Source organism: Silene latifolia, chromosome Y (assembly GCF_048544455.1).
Source record: "Silene latifolia isolate original U9 population chromosome Y, ASM4854445v1, whole genome shotgun sequence".
NCBI lineage: Eukaryota > Viridiplantae > Streptophyta > Magnoliopsida > Caryophyllales > Caryophyllaceae > Silene > Silene latifolia.
In genome coordinates this window covers 139,967,382-139,977,964 of record NC_133538.1, presented here as the reverse complement: position 1 = coordinate 139,977,964, position 10,583 = coordinate 139,967,382, and the positions used below count along the sequence as shown (strand labels likewise).

The window sequence follows — 10,583 nt, the reverse complement described above, 5'->3', positions numbered from 1 at the left end:
AAACTAAGAATTGAGATCTTTACTTTCCATCAAGGCGAGTTTGAGAACTTAAGTGAGGCTTGGGAAAGGTTAAATGAACTTTTGAGAGCTTGCCGTCATCATGGGATCCCAATTTGGCTAATCACACAAACTTTCTTTAACAATTTGCATCATGTCGTTAAAGATTTGATAAATGCATCGGCCGGAGGTGTCTTTGATAGTTTGGGTGATGATGAGGCAAGATCTTTGCTTGAGAAAGTGGCTAAGACGGATGCTAATTATGGGTTTGGGAGAGTGACACGATTGATTGAACCACAAGTTGTTGTTGATTCTCCCTCTTATGGTCAAAATGTTCAACAAAATCGTGTTAACCCTCCCTCCATATCTGAGAATGATGTGCATGCATTTTCATTTTCATATTCTTGTGATACATGTGGTTATTTGGGAAATGATTCTTGTGCTTGTTCTTTATATGCATCCCCACCTCCCATGTTGATGAATGTGATGAATAATGAAGATAATATACACAATGTTCAACTATACCATGCTCCCTTTCACCTAATGGATTCTATGTATGTTTCTTCATCAAATTATGTGTCATGTGGTGGTTTTGAAGATAGTTGACTTGCGCCCTTCCTATACTATCCAAGCCCCAATGAATGATTGTTTGATAAGTGATGTTGATAACTTGCATTTCTTTGATCCCTCTTGTACACCACTTTATTCTCCACCTCATTACGATGCGCCAAACATTTTCCCTAATCAAATTTCACCTCCCTTGAATGTGAATGTTATGCATGAGTTAACATCTTCTTATGAATCTTGTGGTGATTTAGGATATGACTCAAATGCTTGTCTTCCTTATTCATACTCACCCCTTGTGAACATGAATGTGATAAATGATGTTAATAATGATATGCATGATGTTCCCTCTTATCATTCTTCCCTTCTTCCGATGAATGTGTGTGACATGCAAGTATTTTCATTTAATTGCGAATCACGTGGTAGTTTTGGAGATAACATTGATGTGTGTCTCTCTTTGTTTCCCCAAACCCTCATGGATGATTATATGGTGAATGATGTTGATGATTTGCATGTCTTTAACACTTCTTATGAACCACCTCACCATTTTTCAAGACAACTTTCACACTCCTTATGCCAACCTACACCACACCATGTGAATTCCAAATTATCTAGTAATGGGTGTGAGGTAGAGGTTATGATGTTTGAATGTGACTATGGATTGATTGAGGCAAATTGTTTACTTGAAGAGAAAGTTATGGAGCAATTGTCTTTGAATGAGTTAGAGTGTGTATCATTTGTGGTTGATCATGAGTCATTGGGAAGAGAGTATGTTGAGAGGATGATTCTTGAGTTATAAAGGAAAAATAATGATAAGAATTGTGAGGAAGATAAAAGGGTAGAAACCCCTTTGGAGAATGAAAGGCTTGAGAGTTTTTGTGAGGAATTTGAGATTGTTGATGAGCCTTATGATGAAGAGTTTATAGGCTTGACTTACAACAATATTGTTGTGGATTTAGTTGAGAACTTTGTGGTTGAGGAGATTGGAACACCCACCCTTCTTTGTGATGATGTTAGTGCTGGAAACTTGATAAAATGGGAGGGTGTCTCCTTAAGGATGGAGTTTGTTAGGAGTGAAGATGGACTTGGCTTTGACATTGATGATGAGGCTAGTGAAGAATAACAAGTGAGGGGTTATGATGTGCTTCCACTCAATGAACCTCTTTTGGAGAAATTTGAGGCTTGCTTTTGTGTTGATGATGAGTTCTTTTCATCTACCGATCATTTAGACCTCATTTCTCTTACCCCTTTTCTTGAATATGTGGTTGTTGAGTATGATTGTGATGATCTTTTCAAAGAGGGTGATTTGTCTCTTGATGATTGCTTGATGGAGAAATTTGAGAATGGAGACATAATCACCACTCTTGGGGAAGATGTGAAAAAGGATTGTGATGATATGCATGACTTGAAGAGTCCACCTCTTGTGCCTTTGGAAGAAAATAATAAGGCTTGGGGTGAGTATGACACATTTGGTGTGCTCACCTTTTCTTACAAATTGCTTATGACTCATCTTGTCTCTTATGTATGCCATTTGTCATGCTTGTTGCTCTTCATTGCTTATAACCATTTTGTTGAAAATTGGTCATCTTCTTTTGATAAGTTAATGAGATCTTTGATGGGATTTTAAAATAACTCACTTGTTTGTTGTGTTTGATTGTAGGTTTGGCGGTTTTCTCAAAACCGCGCTTCTTGGGAGGCAACCCAAGCTTTTTATGCTTCTTTTTCTTTTTGATAATTTTTTCTAAAAACACAAAAACAAGTTCTATACTTTTTCAAAACTTCAAAAATAACAAAAATATGTATTTAATTTTCGAATATCCTCCACACATTCATTTCCATCAAGACTTATGTAAATAAATAAGTGTGTGGAGGACATTCTCAAAATTTTAAAATACAAAAACATGTTATTTAGTTTCAAACATTTAAAAATTCAAAAAAAAAATACGTTATTTATTTTTCCTATTCACTCCCTATGCTTTTGTCCATTGAGGACAATGTACATTTCAAGTGTGGGGAGGGAAATATCCACTCTTGTGAATATTTGTATATATTTGTAAATACTTGTAAATTTAAGAAAATGCCTAAAAATTGAAAAATTTCGAAAAATTCAAAAAATATTGCATTGTATATACATGTATTTGGCTAACAAAGTGACATAGGTACATTGACATTCCGTGACAAAAAGGAGACTAGAAGACCGCTTGGTAAACTCGTTCTTATCTCTTTCTCCTTTTTCATTCTCTCTCTTTTTATATTGTTGTATAATATGGAGGAGGATGGGATTTTTGTGCCTTGGATGTTCCTTTGGGGAACTTTGGATTTTTGGTGTTGATGGGTTGCTAGGATTAGCCAACTTGTTGCACGTTTCGTTTCATGTTTGTTTAAATTTCCGCATGCATTTTGTCACATGTGCATGTGTTGTTGTTAGACTTAGTTGCACTTAGTTTGTAAATGTTTTGCATAAGCATGGTCGAGGGAGGGAACCAAGTACCCCCATGATGAGCTATATGTCTAATTGTGCCTTTCCCCTCCCCGTGACTTGCACCCGTGGCCTCTTAGTTAGCCAAGGGAAGCGGGCCTGACCAACGAGTTTAGACCGATCTTGTGAGACCTAGGACCGTAGACTAGACCTAGGGCTCGACTTAGCCACTCAAAGGTAAGGGTAGAGCCTCCTAGGGTGGGTACATCCATACCCCACCCTCATCTAGGTTTGAGAGTAGGCCTCCTCGCGAGGCGTGTCACATCAAGACGCATAAGTGTGTCATTTTGTCCTTAGACCGTGAATTGCATTTCATTTTTGTGCACATTTTATGAAACAAAATCCGTTTATATGAACCTCACATAGCCAAAGTAGCTTAGTTTCGTCCCTTGCATTGAATTCCTTTTTGATTCACCCCTCCGAGCCTTAGCCTATTCCTTTTGGCATACCCACTAAAAGAGCTACATCCCAAAAACAACCCTCCTTGATCAAGAATGGGTCGTGAATTGTACAAGTGTCTAGGTAGTGAAGTCGGAATTTGGTGATGGATGAAGTACAAGTCTATTGGGTCAAAATTTAGTCTACGTTTGGTGTTGTATATAAATAAGAGGTTTTGAAAAAGAAATGAAAAACGAAAGAGAAAAGTGAAAAAGTTATGAAAAATCCAAAAAAAAAAAGTGAGTTACTTGTGTTGTATATATGTTGTCAAGAAAAGAAAAAGGCAAGTAACACCCCTCCTCATCATTAAACGGGGTAGAAAAAGCCGTTGCTAAATTAAGGGGCAATTTGATGTTTTTCCAAAATGAGTCGGGTTTACACATTTTTTGCATGACTTGGGAAACCGAGTCTTTGTTAGGGTGTAAATGTTACCAATTGTTGAAATAAGAGGATTTTTTTCAGTTTTTCCATTTTTAGTTGGGTTTATGCAATTTTTGCATAGTTTTGGTGATCCATGCAATGTTAGGGCATAGACGTGTCTCATGTGTTGCAATAAGAAATAGGTTACGATGTGTCGGCAATTCTTGATTTGAACTCCACAATCCAAACGGTGCTTGCACCAATCCCGTTTTGTCCTACTCCCTAGCCCCGTTACAACCCTTGTTTCATATTGTGTGCATTGTACCATTGTTTTCATTTCATTGGACATAGGACGGTCTTACACATTAGATTGCGGACACGTTTTCGCTAGTCGAGTTAGGAGAGTGACTTTGGTTACTATTTGTCACAAAAAAATCACCTTGTTCTTTCATTGAGTGACGAGTGAAAACCGTGAGGATGTTGTTGCCTTGGTCCCCTTAGTCATGGGTCTTTTGGTTGAATATCGTGTCGGTTTTGTAATTCTCGGCGGGCTTGCCTACTTCCCCTTACCCCGCTCTTGAATGTGTTTCTTTAGTATTGTTCACACTAGGGTTGCTTGAGTCATGCTTAGGGGGTTGGCACCTCCGTTGGAACTTCTGAGACGGTACTCCCAACCAAGACCATTTTTTGTTGCTTGAAAATCCGGCCACTTAGATGAGGAAAGTGGACCATTTTTGTTAAATGCATTCTATTACTTGCTTATGTGCTTACATGTTGGATGCATTGCATTTTTCTTGCAAGACCTTACTTGCCTTACGAGTCGTGCTTTACCTCATAAGCACAACTACGTGAGTTGAAAGGGCGTTGAGTGCGCTAATACTCAATCGGATTATATAGTAGAATAATTAAGTGATGCTTATATTGTGCATTCACTTTGAGACATTTTGATCATACTTGAGCTTACTCGAGGACGAGTAAGAGATAAGTGTGGGGAGATTTGATAATTCAATATTTGACGCAATTTTAACCCACGTTTTATCTTTTATTTAGTTTAATTAATAAGCCGAGTTAGCTTAATTCACCCATTTTAGTATTAAATAGAATATTAGTCGTCTAGTTTTATATAGTGCAATTTAAATTAGTTTTTGGATATTGGTACTGCGATTCGATATTTTATTTTGTAGGCAACGCGATTCGGGAATAAAGCGTGATATCGAGAAAGTGGTCAGATGCGACGTCCAATCTCATACCTCAAACTTGGAGACTTTGGACAATATTCTACATAGCCGACATAGCTAATGGACTCAAAAGGCTTGGAATTTCATTAGGCCCATGTTTTGCGTACCAAAAATGAGCTCACAAGCAAGTGGGCAATTGGTGTAATTCCATGAACTAGCCCTTTACCCAATTATTGGCATTTGTAAAAGGGGGCTGATTTATATCGACGACGTTTTAGTAAATATCGACGACGTTTTTCATAAAAAAAACGATGACTGCCCTTATGACTTTATCTCTCTAAAAAAAATTCTCTGAAACTCAACTAAATTCAAAACAAACAACAACAACAATTAACAATATGTCTAATCTCGATTCAACGGTACGTAAACAACTTAATCATTTGCTTAATTTTTCAATTTTTTTTTGCGCATCGTTCATTCTATTCGATAGTTGAATTAATTGACGTATTAACTTAGTAGTAGGGAATGTTTGAATTTGTTGCGTAATCTGAAAAATGTCCCCCGAAAGATGAACCATGGCCAAAGTTGGAAACCAACGTTCAGACCACGGTCCAAACAATGGAAACCAACGTTTGGCCACGGACTAAACAATGGAATTCCACGTTTGGCCATGGTCCAACGTTGGATTCCAATGTTCGGCCGTGGTCAAACGTTGGAATTCAATGTTTGGCCGTGGTCAAACGTTGGATCTCATTGTTTGGTCGTGGTCAAATGTTGATTTTCATTGTTTGGCCGTGGTCAAATGTTGATTTTCATTGTTTGGCCGTGGATTAAAGTTGGTTTTCGTTGTTCGTCCGCGGTTGATCGATAGAAAGTAATGTTTGGCCGCGGTCGTTTGTTGGGTCTCGCGTTTTAGGCATGAATAAGTCGTTTTTACATGTTTTTCTTTCGTTTTACGCGATTTATGTAGTATATGATTCCTTTTTATTGTCTTACTATAGTCGTTATTGCTTGTAACAGGAATCGTGGGAGGATTTTGGTGATAATCCAATTGATTACAACCCGTTGTTCGAGACTACTATAGATTTCGAAACGCGTGACGAAGCTTTCAATTGGGCTCAGAAAATCGCATTCGAGAATGGGTTTGCTTTGGTTAAAGCAAATAACGGAGCTAAAAATAGGAAAAAGAACGGGTTGTTGGCAAGTTATTTTCGATGTAAAAGACATGGTAAACCAAAAGAAACGGACGATCTTGAAAAGCCAAGGAGGTCGCAGAAGTGTTCATGCAAGTTTCGTATTCGTGCCGTTCAAAATTTTGTGTCTAAAAATGATAAAGAGACGGTGGTGTGGAACATTCTAACCTCCGAGGGTGGTGGACTACACAACCACAACGTAGCCGTTTATAAGGACGGTGATCGGCACTTTGCGGGATTGGACGCGGAAGAGAAGGCATATGTTAGGCAACAAACATTGGCCGGGGTTCAACCGAGGGATATTAAAAACGGTCTTCATTTGAGATCCCCCGATAAACCTCAACCGTCAAGCACCCAACTGTATAATGAAACAAGGAAAATTAAGAAAGAAGAAATGGGTGAAAGAAACACCGCTCAGCAAATGTTGGCTCTAGCGGTGGCAGCGAAATACGTCCACTTCTACGAGATTGATTCCGAGGAGTCAAAAGAGTTGACTCACATTTTCATGGCTCATCCTGAAGCGATTAAGTTGTTCCGGGCTTATCCTTATGTGGTCCTCATGGATTCGACTTATAAAACCAACATTTACCAAAATCCACTCATTGAGATGGTTGGCGTGACACCCACGGGATCGTCCTTCTTAATTGCATGTGCGATGATTCCTTCCGAGTCTGACGTGAATTACAAGTGGCTGTTGAGAAAGTTAGCTGCGATTTTAGATGCCACCGGAGTTGCGTCCCCTGCTGTATTTGTCACCGACCGGGAATTGGGTTTGATCAGCGCTCTTGAGCAAGTATTTCCCCGGGCTGAGCATTTGTTGTGTAGATGGCATGTGAACAAAGCCGTCAATGCAAAAGCCTTGACAACATTCAAAACTGAAAGTATGAGGAAATTTGTCATCTCAAATGATGAAGATGGTTGGTTTAGGGTGATCAATTCAGTTACCGAGGAATCGTTTCAGCGTGCGTGGCAGTGTTTCCAACGAGGGAGATGAGAACCGACTCTATCTACGCAGAGTTATATGGAGGTTTTCTATCACCACTCAGCGGTATGTCAGGGTTAGATTTAGCACTTCGACGAGTTGAGTTTTTTCAACAGATTAGTTGTGGGCAGGACCATTGGATGAGTAGCGACGATTTGCTAGTTTTTGCAACGATGTTCAACTGGACGATATGTGTGATTGGTCATACACTGTGAGACGGGAAGAATGTTTGGGAAGGAAGTGGCAAAACTATCATGCCATTAAAGACCCGAGTTGAAGGCCGACTACCGTGTGGTATTTTGTGGTTTGTCCTACATCATAGCCATTGGATGCGGTTGCATTCTAGCAGCCCCCTTGAGAGTCTCCCTATGCCGCCACTTGATCCCGCTTGGTTGACCTTCCGAGATCCCAGTGTCGTTCACCTAGAGACTTTGTACCAACATAACATTGATATTTGGCAAGCGTTCATGTTAGAAACTCCGGAAAGACGTCGTAGAAGTCAGGTCTCTGATAGTGCGACAGTTATCTCAGTTAGTAGTTGTTCGCGTTGAAAAAACTATTAAGTGTTACCGTTATAATTAAAAATAACCGTTATAATTCAAAATAACCGTTATAATTCAAAATCACCGTTATAATTCAAAATGTTACCGTTATAATTCAAATGTTACCGTTATAATTCAAATGTTACCGTTATAATTAAAAATAACCGTTATAATTCAAAATAACCGTTATAATTCAAAATAGCCGTTATAATTCAAAATGTTACCGTTATAATGCAAATGTTACCGTTATAATTCAAATGTTACCGTTATAATTCAAATGTTACCGTTATAATTCAAAATAACCGTTATAATTCAAAATAACCGTTATAATTCAAAATAGCCGTTACAATTAATAAATAGCCGTTACAATTACTAGCTTATAAATAGGCCATTCTATGTCAATTTCAATCACAACATCCAATTCTAATCACAACATCCAATTCTAATCATAACATCCAATTCTATTCACAACATACAATACTAAAATGGATCTCACAAATGCACAAAAAGCCAGAGTTTATCAAATAAGAATCGACCTAATTGTTCAAAATTTACCAATTCTAATTGAGCGTCTTGAATCAGTGGTTCCCAGTGCCACTGTATGGCACATGCTTGAAGAGCCTCCAATTGGTAGCCTTTGTATAATTTTACAAGGAAACCGAGAAGATGTGCTAACTCCAGCAATTACAGATGAGGTTGTCTCTGATGAAGCATTAACCGAGAAGATGTGGGAGTTTCGTAGGTTAAAAAGTGACATCTTTACATACATATTTTGAGCGCATTCTCACCGTGATCGATTACCCAAGACTATCAGACTTATGTGCTGGTAGAGTGCCGGGCCAAGGAATTCTTTATCTCTACTTGAATGATTTGTTGACTGAATATATGTCTACCCAACCTGAAGAAATTGAGGTTCATGACCATGAAGAAGATAAGGAATCGTCGTCTTCATCATCGGAAGATAATTAAGTTCGATAGTTATTTAATTATGTTATGTTTTAAGTAATAATCGTTTATGGTTTGGGGTTTAGGCTTTAGGCTTTAGGGTTTAGGGTATGGGGTTTAGGGTTTAGGGTATGTGGTGTTGTTGTTAGTTTTGAATTTATGTTTTAAGTGGTTTATGTTTTAATCATATTTTAAGTGGTTTATGTAATGTCGTTGTATTTCAATTAATGAATGTTTTAATTAAATTATGTTAAATTACGTTTAAAGTCATTTAATTAAATATCGTTGCATTTAATTAAATACCGTCTCCAAACAATAATACAAACATCTGAAAATAAAAATAAAACATAAAAATTATCCATACAAAGATACTAAAAAAACCATACAAACATCATCCAAACAAACATAATCCAAAGAAATAGAAAAACATAAGAAAATAAAAAGAAACTAGTCATCATACACGTCTGCATAGTAAGGACGCATCCCCGCAAACAAATCCTCTAGAGTCTCTCTCTCGGCCTCCTCATCATCTTGCCGGAAGACATTCTTCAACTTACGACTAACATCTAGGGCGACTTCCGGCTCCTCATGAAACTCGACAGACCGAAAATGGACGCGGTGTGAGGGGGGATAAAGGTAGGGGTGTGAATGCTCTGCATACCAAGACATGTATCCCTTAGTACACTCGAAAGGCATATATGCTTTCTTTGACAGGTTTCGGAGGTGTATGATGGATATCTCGGACATCCATGTCCTATCGGGCTCTTGCCCGAAGTCCACCCTGTAAGGCGCGTTCGCGGGCCGAGACTCATTCACTGCAATAGGCATCGAGACCGGGACATCCTGACGGTACCCAAACTGACGCATGCACCGATCCGGCTGGTACGGCTCTACTATATCAAGATGTCTGATAAAACCCGAGTAAAGCGATACTCTGCAAGCTCCCTGAGGACGGTTCCCGTATGGCAACCATCGGACATGCTCTGACCTAAGATCGTCCAAACTATGACGATACAACTGAAAAGTACGAGACTCGCCCTTACTCCGAGGCAAGTTGGCCCAAGCCTCAACAAGAGGACGGTCCTCAGAAAAGAATCCACCACCGGGTCGGAACCTGGGAAAGTACTCGTATATCCACGCCTGGAGTAACGGTAGACACCCACTAACACCAGCACTATCTCGGCGCGATGCTATCCCTAGCTGTCGGTACAAGTAAGCCAAACAAGCCGCACCCCAAGCATATGAACCAACCCGCTCAAGACTATCAAACAAGGGCAACAACTGAGCGGACACCCTATCACCACTCTTATCCATGAAAAGAGTATGACCCAGTAACATCAAGAGGTAAGCCCATAACGAGTCATGCTCGTTCCCTAGGTAAAAAACCTGCCTCAACTCCGATGTTAGTATACCGCCATTCTTGTAGAGCGGTGGAGCAACATCGGACTCAGGAACTCCATAAAACCTCGCAATCTTGCCCCGCAAACCACTGTCATCATCCTCGCCCGAACCGCCACAAGAACCCGATCACCACTAACAGGTATCCCAAGAATATGCTGGACATCATGGAGCATGATACTAATCTCTCCAAAAGGCATATGGAAAGTGTTAGTATCCGGGTGCCACCTCTCGATAAAAGCACTAAGGAGGTTATCATCTAGACCGGTGGTAAAACACTCCTTCAAAACCCCAAGCCCGCTCGCCTCTACCCTAGCTGCAACACCCTCAGTGAGAACCATGTGCCTAATCTCCCTCGCAGCTTTCGGCCTCTCGTAGAGCTTGATCCACGACCTCATATTCTCCGGGTTAGGGTCCGACCAACTGTTGAACGCAACGTGACCACCAAAACTCCGTAGGGTGCTAATGTTCCTAGGACCACCAGGAACGGGCTCTCTCAGGATCCAA

The 10,583-nt window shown here is 39.7% G+C and overlaps 1 non-coding gene across 1 annotated transcript; it reads right to left on the bottom strand.

Moving 5' to 3' along the window:
- Positions 1 to 107, bottom strand: LOC141635554 (small nucleolar RNA R71). Its single transcript, XR_012540232.1, has one exon. It is a non-coding gene; the product is annotated as a small nucleolar RNA R71 (small nucleolar RNA).
- Between the last annotated feature and the right edge of the window lie 10,476 nt (positions 108 to 10,583).